The sequence below is a fragment of the Giraffa tippelskirchi genome, chromosome 13 (genome assembly GCF_054371585.1).
Source record: "Giraffa tippelskirchi isolate mGirTip1 chromosome 13, T2T-mGirTip1v1.2.pri, whole genome shotgun sequence".
NCBI classification, from domain to species: Eukaryota; Metazoa; Chordata; class Mammalia; order Artiodactyla; family Giraffidae; genus Giraffa; species Giraffa tippelskirchi.
In genome coordinates, this window is record NC_137287.1 from 82,720,100 (window position 1) to 82,733,489 (window position 13,390).

Consider the following 13,390-nt stretch of genomic DNA (forward strand, 5'->3'; position numbering starts at 1 on the left):
GCCCGGGTGGGCGCCCGCGCGCGGGGCCGACGCCCGGAGTGGGCGGGGCCGGCCGGCGCCCCCTCCCTTGCGTGTGGCCGAGCGTCCCGGCCCCTCCCCGCCCCGCCCCCGCGCCGGGGCCGAGCGCCGCACCACGCGGCCCCGCCCCCCGCCCAGCCCCGCCCCCGCGGCGCCCCCCAGCTCCTCCCCTCTCCCATTGGCCGAGGCGCAGGCCCGCCTTCCCGCCCAATGGGCGCCACCGCGGCTCGGCCGCCGGCGCTCTGACTGGCCAGCGGCCGGCGGAGTGGCGGGGTGCGAGCCAATGGGGAAAGGCGGCTCGATGAATGGCTGGCCCGGGTGGGGAAGGCAGGAGGCGGTGATCCCTGCGGAGGGGGCCGTTCGCCAGCTCCGAGGCAGAAAGTGCCACGACTCCACACGCGCGCACGCAGCTAGCGAGCGGCCGGAGCGGACGGCGGACGGGGCGGGCGGCGTCAGGATCGAGGCGCCTGCAGCTGCTTGGGGGGCGGCTTCTCAGCGGAGGTTTGGCTGGGTCCTCTCTCTCCCTGTTCCGCGGCGGCGGCGGCTCCTGCTCTCTCGCTTTCCCTCCCGCGTCTCCGGCTGCAGGTAAGAAACTTGGCCGGGCCCTGCAGCGGCGGCGGCGGCGCGCGGGCTGGGCCGTCGGGGCGCCGGGGCCAGGCCGGGCCGGGCCGCGCCGGGAGTGACACGTCTCCTTGGCGGCCCCTCCCCCGGCGGCGGTGCCGCCCGCCGTCGCCGCGGTCGCGGACCTTGGCGGGGTGGGGGGGTCCCGGCGGGCCCCGGGGTGGGGGGAGCGTGTTCTGGGCCCGAACCCCGTGCAGGGGGGCGTCGGTCGAGCGCACCCGCGGTGTGGACCCCACGCCCTCGCCGTCGGCTGGACCGGCCGCGGCCCCGCGGCGCGACGTGGCCGCCGCTCTCTCCCTGCGTCCGTCTCCGCCTGGCCGTCGGGCCGGCCCTCGCTCTCCGAAGTTGGGCGAAGAAAGTTAGCGGCGGGGCGGGGCGGCGCGCAGCTGGCGGAGGAAGGGGTTAAGCTTCGGGAAGCGGCCGGATGACGTTGCTGGGCTGGAGTCCGGGCTGGGGTGGGGGGGGCGGCGGAAGGTGGCGGAGGCCGGCGGGGAGAGGGGGCGGGATTGAATGGGGGCCGGGGCTGAGCGCGCCCACTTCGGGCTGCGGTCCTGGCTCCGCGGGGCAGATCGTCGCCGACGGGGCGGGTCGGGCCTGGGGCCGCGGAGGGGGGGGATGACCCGCCGTGCGGGGACCTGGACCGTCCAGGGCCAGACACCCGGCGGGCCGCGGTGGCAACTTCCCGGAGGGGCGGCAGGCGACTCCCTGCTCCCCCTGGCGGCGGGGCCGGGGGGCGCCGTTTTCCCGACTGGCCGCGCGGACCCGGCGCGAGGGCGCCCGGCCGGGGACGATGAATGGGCCGGCGGTGCCAGGCCCGGAGGAAGCGGCATCCCCGGCGCGGCCCCCCGGCGCTGGCACCCGGTCTGGCTCCTGCCCGGGGCACCCAGCCTCGCCATGGGCTGGGGAGGGCGGGCTGGGGTCCGCGCTTTCCAATGCAGCATCTGGGAAGCCTCGGGGAGCCCTCCCCAGATGGCAAATAAAAATCGGTAGTTTGGGTGGTATCATGGTCAAGGGGTTGGCTTCCGCCAGCCCGCATCGTGGAGAGTCGGCCAAGCTGTTTAAACTCCGGGGTGCAGGTCCACGTCGGAAAGAGGGGCTGCTGGAGAGAGAAGCCGTGGAGACTCAGCATGCATGGGAGTGGGCCACAGGTGTGAGAGGTTACTGTTGCCATGAGTTTCTCGAGTGTTCAGAGGCCGGGAGGGAGGTGGGGTCTGGGTTTGCCTCCAGCCAGCCCGCCGCAGACGCAGCCTTGCCACGTCCCAGAATCTGGGTCCCACCCCCTGCCACGCCACAGACCCTCTGCTCAGGGTTCTCAACCTCTCTGAATTCGGATTTCCTTATCTGTGGCCTGGAGATAGACCCACGCACTCACAGTGGGGTCAGGCAGGCTCCTGGTAGGTGCTGGGAAATTTGGGGACCTTGTGCAAACAGAAGGCAGTTTGGCAATAACTCCTGGAGGTCGGAGGTCATCAGCCTAGGAAGCACCAACGAAATGAAACTTTGCAGGCTCTTGGGAACCTCCCAGGTCACTGTTTGCCTGGTGTGCTGAAACTCTCCGGGCGTTTTCTGGAGCTGGGGATAGCCAGAGAGCTCTTTAGAGCTTTTTGACCGTTGAACGTCCCCAGAGACTCAGGTCTTTGGTCCAGCCTTTCCAGAAGGGCAGCTGTGCGCTTTACTCATGACCCACGCGGCTAGGGAGCACTTTGCCGTCCCCTGATGCTGTCCTCTGTGCTCGGTCTTCTTGACTTACCATTAACCCAACACCGGGAAGTCCTGGTGACCCTGCAGTGAGCTGCTCTCTGGTGACGTCTCCACTCCTTAGTGAACTCTCCAGAGGTCAGCCCTGCCACAGACAGCCAGTTCGTGTTCCTTCCAGGAAAAAGCTTCCAGTTCTGAGGTCATGAACATGCCACATCCCTCTATTTAAGTGAAGGAGGAAAGCTGGAGGCAGATGGTGGAGCTGTGCAGGGTTTCTGGGCCAGTTGAGATTGGGTTGGGGGGAGGACCAGAGAGGGGGATGAGAAAAGTGTTTCTGGGACTAGAAACCGTGTCCCGTGTGTAGAGCCAGAGGTACCGTGCTGTAACAGAACTCTTTCCTTTCAGAGTTAGGAGTCTGCCTTTGAACATCTCTACAGAGAGTAAGGGGTTAGATTGGTATCTTGGTGCATGAATATTTTTTGGTGATGGGAGAGTTTTAAATAAATCCTGAATCATTGAGTCACATTTCAGCAACTATGCTCTTTGCTGAAGGGAGCCCTATGTCAATAGGCTATAGTGATGATACAGCACCAAATTCCATGTAAGTGGTTGAATGCAAACAATTTGATTGGAATACTGGTTTATTTTGTAGCTGGGAGGGCACAGCAACCCAGTCCAGTATTCTTGCCTGGAAAATCCCATGGACAGAGGAGCCTGCTGGTCTACAGTCCATGGGGGTCACAAAGAGTCAGACACGACTGAGCAACTAACACTTTGAACGTAACAGAATAAATGTGGATGAAATGAGGCAGACCAGCAACCTGGTACATTTTTTCCAGCTGTCTCACTGGACAACTGAAGCTCAGCCCAACTTGATTTTTAAGGTTTACCGTTTAGAAACGGATTCACAACTTGGATCTCCATCTCGGATGTTCATCCAGTGATTGAGAATATGGAGGCCCAGCAGGTCAGGCAGTCATGAGGCTAGTTCCTGCTGCCCAGCTGCTGGGTGATGTGGGCACAGCCTTCTGAATGTTCACCAGCAGGCCTTGTAATTCCACACTCCAAGGGAGCACCTGGATCAGGAAATGAAGAGCTTCAGTGGAAGGAAGGTGGGGAGTCAATGTGAAGCATGGCAGTGAGTGTGAAGACCGTGCTTTCATCTCACACCTGTCTCCACCATCTCCTGTGTGCCAGGCATTCATACACTGCAGACAAGTGAACCTCACTCGTGTCTGCAAAAGCTCCTGGCTAGAACTGTCCAGTAGGGTAGCCACACAGAAGTGTTCAAACTTTAATAAAACAGAAGTTCATTTCTTAGTCACATAGCCACATTTCAGTGCCCAGTGCCACGTGGTGGTCAGTGCAGATTTCAATCCGTTCCACTGCCACAGAGAGTTCTCCTGAACAGCGCTGGTCTGGAGGTGGCTGGTGTTCCCTGAACATTGATACCTCTGCTTTTCCTGATCATTTAGAGACACTGTTGCGTTGAACCCTGTGAAGTGCCCACTCTGTAGGTCAGGAACAGATGACTAATGGCAGTTCATGCGTGTCTACCTACTGAGATGTCATCTTAGAAAGTACTTTTGGACTGACTTGGGTGCACCTTACAAATTGCATGTTCAGGGCAAGAAGCAGGAAGCAGGGTCCTGCCCTGGAGAGATTCCTGCCTAAAAGCAGCACCATCAAAATGGCCCAGTGTAACAAACACGGAAAATAGATATTGGGCAGAAAGCATATGGGAAAGTAAATATTTAATTCTAAGTCAGAGAGCCTGGGCAAGAGGGCCACTTGGCATTACTGAAAATTAACCTGGGGACTTCCTTGGAGGCTGTTTCCTTAGGCTCAAAAGTTCAGGTGAGTTTCCTGAGACCAGCAGGCCGACTTCCACGGCCAAAGGCCAGACACACATGGCCTGTTTCCTTTAAGCGCCATGGGTGATGTGTCTCTCCCACCCGCTCAGCAACTCAGAGCAACTGTAATTTATAAAGAAGATTTTGTAATTTCTACGTTGGATTATTTTAGCAAGGCTGCAATAGCAGCTGGTCTCCGAACCCTGCCTGGTGCAGTGTCCTGGTGTCTGCTTGGCTGGCATCAGGTATGCCCTGGCTATTGGCAGCACTTTGTTATATCCCATGTAACTTCGAAAGGATCATTGGTTAGTATTTGGAGAGAATTTTTCTGAATGAGTGGCCTCATGTCAGTACTGCATGCAGAGCAGCATCAACCCAGTTAACAGAGATCCCAGAGTGACTGGCAGCTGCCTTCGTGTTGGTCAGAGAGGCCATGCTGGAAGTGATCAGCTAGCTATTGTGATTGTGAACATCATCTGCTGGCCTCAAAGTTGGAATAAAAGACCATCTTAGACTCAGGGCTTTAGTGTTGTGCCCTGACCCTGGCTGAGGTGTGCATGAACCAGGTGTGTTTCTGGCTGACTTGAGACTGGTTCCTGGCTGGGGCCGCACCCGCATGGAGGGGACTTGGCCAGCACGTGAGGTTTGTCCAGCCCCATGTTGCTAAGCCACTGAGCTATCTTTTAAAATTGGAGAAGCTGTTGTTAAAAATCTAGATTTCAGAGCTCTCTTGGGGACAGTGGGGATTTCCAGGCCCACTGGATCTGTTTCTTGGTGGCAGCAGTAGACTGCAGTCGCCTCCCTGAGCAGGGCCTGTGCTCTCTTCCCAGCCCCCACCCCTCACTATACTTTGCTTGGGTCCCCAGGGGCACTATCTGCCCCCACCTCTGAGAGCTCAGAGGAGCCGGAGGGCATCTGCCTGTGACCTGAGTGGTCCACCAGGGTCTCCCCTGAGCTGCAGCTTGGGGTGGTGGGGGAAGGGTTCTAATCCCCAGAGTAAGTGACCTTGGACATGACTTTGTCTTCCCGGAGCTTCAGTTTCCTCCTCATGTAAAATGAAACTAGGCCAGGTGGCTCCATCTTGCAGGCCACACACCTTGGTTTATCCTTCACTCCGTGCTTTCTCATACGTGTATCCTTCATGACGGCAAAACTACCAACTCCATCCACTCACCCAGTCCCCCGGAGCTGGCTGGGTATGGAACCCTCATCCCCTGGCGTATTTCACTGGCTCTGGGTGGTCTTCCTGCTCTGTCCTCACCCTTGCCTTCTGGTCTGTCCCCAGGGCAGGTTGTGCCACCCTGCATTAAGATCCTTCAAGGCCCGACCTTCCCTCTGCTTCACTGCTGTCCTCACCCTCCACTCCAGTCACACCGCTGCCCTGTTTCCTGGGCGTGCTCCGGCCGCAGGGCCTTTGCATGCACTGTGGTTCTCCCAGGGGAACTGGTTCCCAGATGGCCACGTGGCCACTCCATCTACTGTCCTCAGGTCTGTGCAGTGACAGCCCCATGAGCCATCCCACTTCTCTGCATGATCACCACCTGATATGTCGCATGTGTGACTGACTTTGTCATTTCTGTCACCGGAGCATAAGCTCTCCTAGTGCAGGGACGTGTCTGCTTGGTTTCCCCAGGCAGCCCTGGCGCCCAGAACAGCAGTGCACAGTAGATGCCTGTCCTGCCGGGCTAATGGAGAGGTGATTTTCTAGTGCACGAGTTCTGTGAGTGTATTGTGATTCCGCCTCAAGTAACCTGGATTCCTTGAGCATCAAATATAAACACGAAAAATAAAATTCCAAAGCCAAGTGATGGTGGGGTTCCCTCCAGCCTGGCTCCCGCTGGGAGCTGATAGTCACTCGTGGCCACGCTGCCGCATGTGGGCCGTCCTCTGGTCAGCAGAGCCCAGGGCTCTGGAGTGACCCTCGGCAGAGGGCTCGGGCATCTGCTCTCCCCCCGGCACCCTCACCCGCAGGCCAGTTAGATTGGCCTCAGTGCCACCTGTTCTCCGCAGTCTGTCACCCACGCGGGGCCTCACTAGACCGGGCCCTTCCCAGGTGCCTGCACTCATTCCGGGAGGAGAATTCGCCGTGAGCATCCTTACCTCCTGGCTGAGCTGAGGAGTTAGACTGACTCGTGGGGTAGCCGAGCATATTGGTGACACGCCCTTACCAGGAGCCAAAACACTCTATTTGGTTTGAACAATGTGTTGCGTCCAAAAAGAGGTGGATTTTGTGCTTTGTGAGCAAGAGTGTTCCTTAGTGGCAGGAGGGTAGCCGGCATTCCATCCCCGCTCCTTTTAGCCGGACTCGGTGGGGCCGAGGAGCACGAGGGCTTGATGACGCTAATCTCCTGCCTCCCGGACAAGGCAGGGGCCTGGGAGCCAAGAGGGGGGTGCTTGAGCAGGGAGTCTGGCTGGTCATAGCCCCTTTCAGGCTGAGTCCACAGCCCTCTTCCTGCCTTTGCTTTTAGGCAGAGAAACAGTCAATCCTAGACTCCGACCCCTTCTGATGGGAGGAACTGGCCCCCTCATTTCACACAGAACCGTGAGAGGTCAGGTTCTGGCCCTCAGCCCAGGTGGTATGTGTTCCTGGTACTTTTCATTCAGTGGTTAAAAGGTTCAACTCAACTGCTGTCTATGGGGTCGCACAGAGTCGGACAGGACTGAAGCGACTTAGCAGCAGCAGCAGCAGCAACTGTAGCAAAACCGATTTCCTTTTTAATTAAGACTCACTCTGTGTAGGAATTAAAAGTAACTTTGTTTCTGTTGAGTATGTTTTCATTTCCCAGGGAATTCTAGACCAGTTGTAGTCATAAGAAAGAAAGATAATCCTGTGGGGAATTTTGTAGTAACCACAGTGATCGGGGGAGGGAGTCAGTACAAGAGAGTAACTGGGTGACCGGCACTGAACCGGCAGTCTCAGCGACACGTCGGGGCGTGGACCAGGCGGCAGGAGCCATGGCCAGGCCCAGACACTTCTTCCTTCTTAGGTTGGAAGCCCCAAGCCTTGTTCTGAACAGTCTGGTGTCAGAAGCCACCAGGAACCGTGCAGGCCGTGGGGAGTTAAGGCAGGAAGTGCCCACCCGCCAGGACCTTGGTCTCCACTTCCCCTCTCAATGGGAGCCACGTGGTCAGCACACGTGAGCAACCGGGTGATGCAGGAGTGAGTGGCCCAGCCAATACAGACCTGCCAGGCTTCAGAGATGCTCCTTCCAAGTGGCCGAGCCAGTACAGACCCGCCAGGCTTCAGACATGCTCAGAGCCACGTGGACTTTTTTTCCTACCAAGTTGGCATACGTATATTTATATGCATTAACTCTTTACTAAAATGAAGTCACTCAGTTGTGTCCGACTCTTTGCGACCCCGTGGACTGTAGCCTTCCAGGTTCCTCTGTCCATGGGATTTTCCAGGCAAGAGTACTGGAGTGGGTTGCTATTTCCTTCTCCAGGAGATCTTCCTGACCCAGGGATTGAACCTGGGTCTCCCGCATTGTAGGCAGATGCTTTACCGCCTGAGCCACCAGAAAGTCCTTACTAAAGTAAAACTCTTAAAATACAAATATCGAAAAACACTCTGTTGTGTCTACAGCTTAGTAAACGTCCATGGGGCAGCACGCTGTTTAACCAGCAGACCAAGAAATGTGATCCCCCAGCAGCTCATCTGGTGCCTCTCAGCTGTTGCCCCTCCCGGAGGGTCACTGCCCTCCTGACCTTTAGCTCACGTGTCCCTCCACCCACAGGTGAACTCGGGGCGAGTGAACTCATAATGCGTGTTGCTCTTTGGGTCTCCATTTGACACTGCGTGTGAATGTGAGGTCTGTCCGTGCTCTGGGGCTGTGGTGGGTCATCCCTGTATTGTATGTTCTCCACATGTCACTCTGGAGGGGCACTCGGGTAGTTTCCAACTTGGGGCTTCTGTTACGATATATAATAAATTACATTATAAAGTGTAGTCTTGCCCCTGATTTTGGTGACCAGCAGCGTGAACTTTTCCCCCCAGCGCTGGTCCTCTGTTGTACCCCTACCCACGGTGTAGAGCCTGGACTGTAGTCCACAGTGGCCGACTGCAGAAAGGAACCAGGTGGGGCCGAGTTACCACTGCTAATGAGAGGACCCTGCCTCCCGCCACCCTCTCCCTGTCCTAGAGGCGGCAGTCCTTGGCTGCAGAGTTCCTTCATCAAAGATGAGCCTTTGCAAAGGGCTTGTGGAAGGGTCAGATTTTACCAGTGGTGGTGTTTTAGTTGCTAAGTCATGTCTGACTCTTGCAACCCCCGGGACTGTAGCCCACCAGGCTCTGCTGTCCATGGCATTTCTGCCCATGAGCAAATGCTGTCCCAGCAGAAAGGAAGTCCCCGTAAATGCGGGAGGAGCTCGCAGAGAAGTTCACCAAAGCCAGAGCTTCATTTTTAAAAAAGATAAGTCATGGTGACACACACATATCAAGCAAAATTGGTCATGAACAGAGAAAATAATATTGCGTGTCAAATGGGACTTCACTACAGATGTGGTGACATTGAAAAGATGAGTGGTTTTCATGAAAGACTTGTGCTCAATAAGTCAACGAGTGTCCTAGGTGTTTCTTAGAACCTAGAGGATCCAGGGGAGGGGGCTGCACGACACTGTACATACCAGACTTCTTTTTTCATCCCAACGTGGCAGTGATTTTGCAACTTTTAGCAACATAAGTCGATCTCTAGGAAAACATAATTTAACAACACTGAGCTAAGAAGACAACCAAGAACCTGATGAAAGGGGTGCTTTCAGGAGCTCTATACTGAGCATTACACTAAATAGCAAGACACCCAGGTATTTCACTTTGAGATGAGAAAGAATGGGGTGCTTGCTGACACTCCTCTTGTGCACGGTGTTGGCGGTCCTGCCCTGTGCCAACACTCGAGAAAAGTGAAGCTGAAGATAGAAAGATGGGAAAGAAATGAACAAGATCTACAGGCAATATACTTACATGTGTAGAAAAAATTTTTTAATCTTCAGTGTTAGTAGAAACAGGCAAGGTTGCTGGGGGGGTGGGGGGTGGGCAGGAATCACCCAACAGAGATCAATTACTTTTCCGTGTCACCAGCAACAAACAAAGAATGAAACTTAAGAGAGGCAACGTTTGCAATAGTGTAAAAACTGAAAAACCAAGAAAAATACCTTTCCCCAGTAAGACTGCATGGCGTGTGTTCTCTTCCTCCACCAGGGTACCTGTGCTGTTGCGATGGGGTATCAATGGGTGGGTCCCACCTGACCAATGTTTAGCAGAACCTGCACTCAGAGACGCTCAGGAGCATGGATGTGCTGGGGATCGACTGAACTCAGTGGGAAACCACTGATCCCGCTCCCTGGGAGCCCCGTGTCCGCTGCAGGAAGAACTCTGCATGTCTGAACTGCTTGTGTGTGTCTTGAGGAGTTGGGGTTCCTGATCCCTACCTTATGGGGTATTCTCTTCACTGATGAGCGAGAAGATTTAGATCTATTTAAGTACCTAACTTTTCCAAAGACTATTATTTTGGAGAAACACAAAAACATGTCAGTGGTGTATTTATTTATTTATTTTTCCTTAGACAAAGAAATTGAATCTGAAATGGCCAATGAATAAGCCAAGGCTTGGAATAGAGTACATTTCTATTTTTGGTGTTTTAGCTTTCTTTAAAATGAATAGCATTGTTTCTTGAAAATAGGAAGTCAGTTATTTCCATCCTTAGAACATGAAATAGATTATTTCTGGATATATCTTTCAGTTACAGATTTTTCTCTTAGTTTTTCTGGTTTAAAAAAAAGAATTAGAGGTTGCCCTTAAAATTTAAGATGAGGTGACTGAAGATTTTATGTTAGATGCAGTTAATAAGGGAAGTGAAGTTGCTCAGTAGTGTACAACTCTTTGTGATCCCATTGACTGTAGCCTACCAGGCTCCTCTGTCCATAGAATTTTCCAGGCAGGAGTACTGGAGTAGGTTGCCATTTCCTTCTCCAAAAGGGAAAGTCACTCGGTTGTGCCTGACTCTTTGTGACTCCATGGACTATGCAGTGCATGGAATTCTCCAGACCAAAATACTGGAGCAGGTAGCCTTTCCCTTCTCCAGGGGATCTTCCCAACCCAGGGGTGGAACCCAGGTCTCCCACTTTGCAGACGGATTCTTTACCGGCTGAGCCACAAGGGAAGCCCAAATAAGTATTCTCTAAAAAGCATAGCTGGGCTTGCAGGGTAGTAAAAAGATTGCCAGAGGCCATAAGCCCCCGGGGAGGGGGGCAAGTGGCAGTGACGCAGATGTAAGCTGGCCCTGTGGAGTGGGTGTCTTCATCATTTAGAGTCTTGGGTCTTTGGCCTTTAGGTCCAGGTGGGAGCTGCATGGGGGGAATGGAATCCCCCTCCATACTCCTATGTAAAACCTGTGCTAAAAAGACTGCTAGTTGGGGGGCATGGAGATGATAAGAGAGCTTATCTGATTTGTCCTGAGGCAGGAGAGGCTGGGAATGTTTAACTGGAGATGATACTGCCTCTAAAAATTTGTCCTCACTGTTGCTTTCTCCTAAGGCCTTGGTGAAGCAGAGATAAAATAGCTCTTTGGAGACAAGCCTGAAATTCAGACCAGACAGGATTGCCACTGATAAAATCCCCCCAGAATCACTATTAAGAGGTATAAAAGTACTGAAAACTAATAATGGGGGAAAAAATAGCACCAGGGAAAAAACAAGGCAAACTTGGGTGGAAAAAAAAAAAAAAACACCTCAAAGGACTGATTGATTACAGAGCTTGTTAGATTCAGCTGAAGAGACAATCGGTGAAATGGAACACAGGTCTGAGGATCTCTCCTGAGTGGTGGCAGAGGTTGAGGTGCAGTTAGGAGTTACTGCAGAAAAGCAGGAGCATTGCTTCCTAGAACCCGTGAAACATGTGAGAAAGCACGGTGAGCCTGAATTAGATGATAAAAATAAATACACACCTAAAGGTTTTGTTGAATCCTCAGAACCCAAAAGATGGATCTTAAAAGTAATGAGATCTTTATTTTCTTAAAGGTCATACAAATGATAAATTGACAACATGCCTTTTGATACTAAGCATGCCCGTCCCTCCCCCCACCAAAAAAAAAAAAAGCTGAGAAATAAAACAGTATCTTCAAAGTGATGAGAGTAAGTAACTCTCAGCATGGAGTTCTGTACTCAGCTAGCCATTCATGCTGAAGGAGAGTGAAGGAAAGAAATCTTTTCAGGGCTGCAAGGACTGAGAATGTTGATAAGAGGAGATTCTTGCTGAAACAGGTGGTCAAGGATGTGCTTTGGGGAGACTCAGATGCAGGAGGCCTGCGATGCAGGAGGCCTGCGATGCAGGAAGCAGTGACTGGCAGACAGAACCATTTGGGGAACCATTTGGGAAATGTAAGCATGAGTGTCTGGAACTGCAGAGCACCTGCAGGTGGTCCAGGTGTGTGTGAGGGAGAAGCAGGATGGGGGGAGAGGAACCCAACTCATGGAGGCCCCAGGCCTGAGGCTTCTGTGGCTCTTCCTCTGTTGGGAAGTGTCAGCTGTCAGGTGTGTGTGTTAACAGACTGTAAGGGGAAAAGGCATTTTAATCACAATTTTTTTTTTTTCTGATTAATCACAATTTTTTAAAAGCACTTGCACGTAGACACACACGGAAACAGAAGAGTGTGACTTTCAAACGCCGAGGACAAGGTGTCTAGTGGAATGCAAAATAAAATAAGAAAATAAGCAAGGGATAAGCAAAGAAAAAGTATTATAAACAAGAATAACAAGATGAAGGTGTAAATGAGCCCAAATACCTAGGGAATCACAGTAGATATTGATGAACTGAACCTACCAGTTACAAAGACAAATCGCCATGCTAGCCTTAAAATCCAGCTATATGCTATTTTTAAGAGTTCCACTTAAAACATGACCCCAGAAGGGTTGCAAGTGAAGAACAGAAAATGATTCTAGGCCAGTATTAACCCCCCCTGAAATTGAAGTAACTTTTTAAATAATCAGACAATGAAGTGAAAAAAAAAATCATTAGGGATAAAGAGGATCACTTTATAATAGAGGATAAAATAGTAGGCACTTTATCAGGAAGATGTCGCAGTTCTGATTTTATATTCTAATAAGATAACCCTCCCAAAAAAGCACAGATTGACAGATTCCCAGGAGAAACTGACAAATCCGTGCTCATGGAGGGAGATTCTTAAAGCTCTCAATAGCTGTTAGATTAAATAGAAAATGGATGGGGTTCTACAGAAGGTTATACACTGGAACATGTGGCCTTCAGTCCACAGAGTACGTTGTGGTTGTTGTTCAGTCGCTCTCAGTCGTGTCTGACTCTTTGCAGCCCCATGGACTGCAGCACACCAGACCTCCCTGTCCCTCACCATCTCCTGGAGTTTGCCCAAGTTCACATCCATTGAATCGGTGATGCCATCCAGGCATCTCATCCTCTGTCACCTTCTTCTCCTTCTGCCTTCAATCTTTCCCATAGTACATACATATTTGTAAAAGCTGACCACAATCTAGCAAAACACCCCAACATCATAATCCAAGCCAGTGCTTTGTCAGACTGCGGGCCCAGCATGTCGTGACCCTCAAAGTCAATTTAATTTGTTGTGAAAAACTTTAAAAAAAAATGTTGATGGCTTAGGAGATACCAGTGCATGACACATGCAAATACTGAATTACTGTTTCATCCAAGTCTTGTTATTTACATGTTCATATACATAGTGTGCATATAAGAGGGTGCGTGTGTGTGTCCTGGGTCATGGAAAAAAATTATCTTCCTGGATCATGGTTACAAGTGTGAAAGCTTCGACCTGTATCACACAGAATGGATCCTCTGATGGACAGTGCAGTTGAATTAGGGTTGTTGATGGTAATTCAAAGCCCTCACATGTTAGGAATGTTAAGGACACTGCCACTTTGTGAGTCAGAGGTCTTTTGGGAACTGGAAGATACTTCAAACTGAGCACTGATGAAAATAGTTTGCATAGTAGCTTGAAGGATAAAGCTTCAGTAGTACTTTACAGGAAAATTCATTATCTTAAATATTTGCTACAAGAAAAAAAAAAAAGGCCTGAAAGTTAATAAATGTTCATGTCAAGCAGTTAGAAAGAACAGAATGAACCAATGAAAGTTAGAAGGAGTGATGAAAATTATGTAGTAAGTAAGTAAGTAAGTGTTAGTTGCTCAGTCGTGCCTGACTCTTTGTGAACCCATGG

General features: G+C 52.2%; 1 protein-coding gene across 29 annotated transcripts in view; it reads left to right on the plus strand.

Moving 5' to 3' along the window:
• Positions 1-389: 389 nt before the first annotated feature.
• The window catches only part of RRBP1 (ribosome binding protein 1), a 46,755-nt gene continuing 33,754 nt past the window's right edge, over positions 390-13,390 (plus strand). For all 29 annotated transcript variants that reach the window (XR_014073577.1, XR_014073575.1, XR_014073579.1 and 26 more), the window contains exon 1: positions 390-603. The gene's annotated coding sequence lies outside the window, so the exon portion shown is untranslated. The remainder of the gene's footprint in view (positions 604-13,390) is intronic.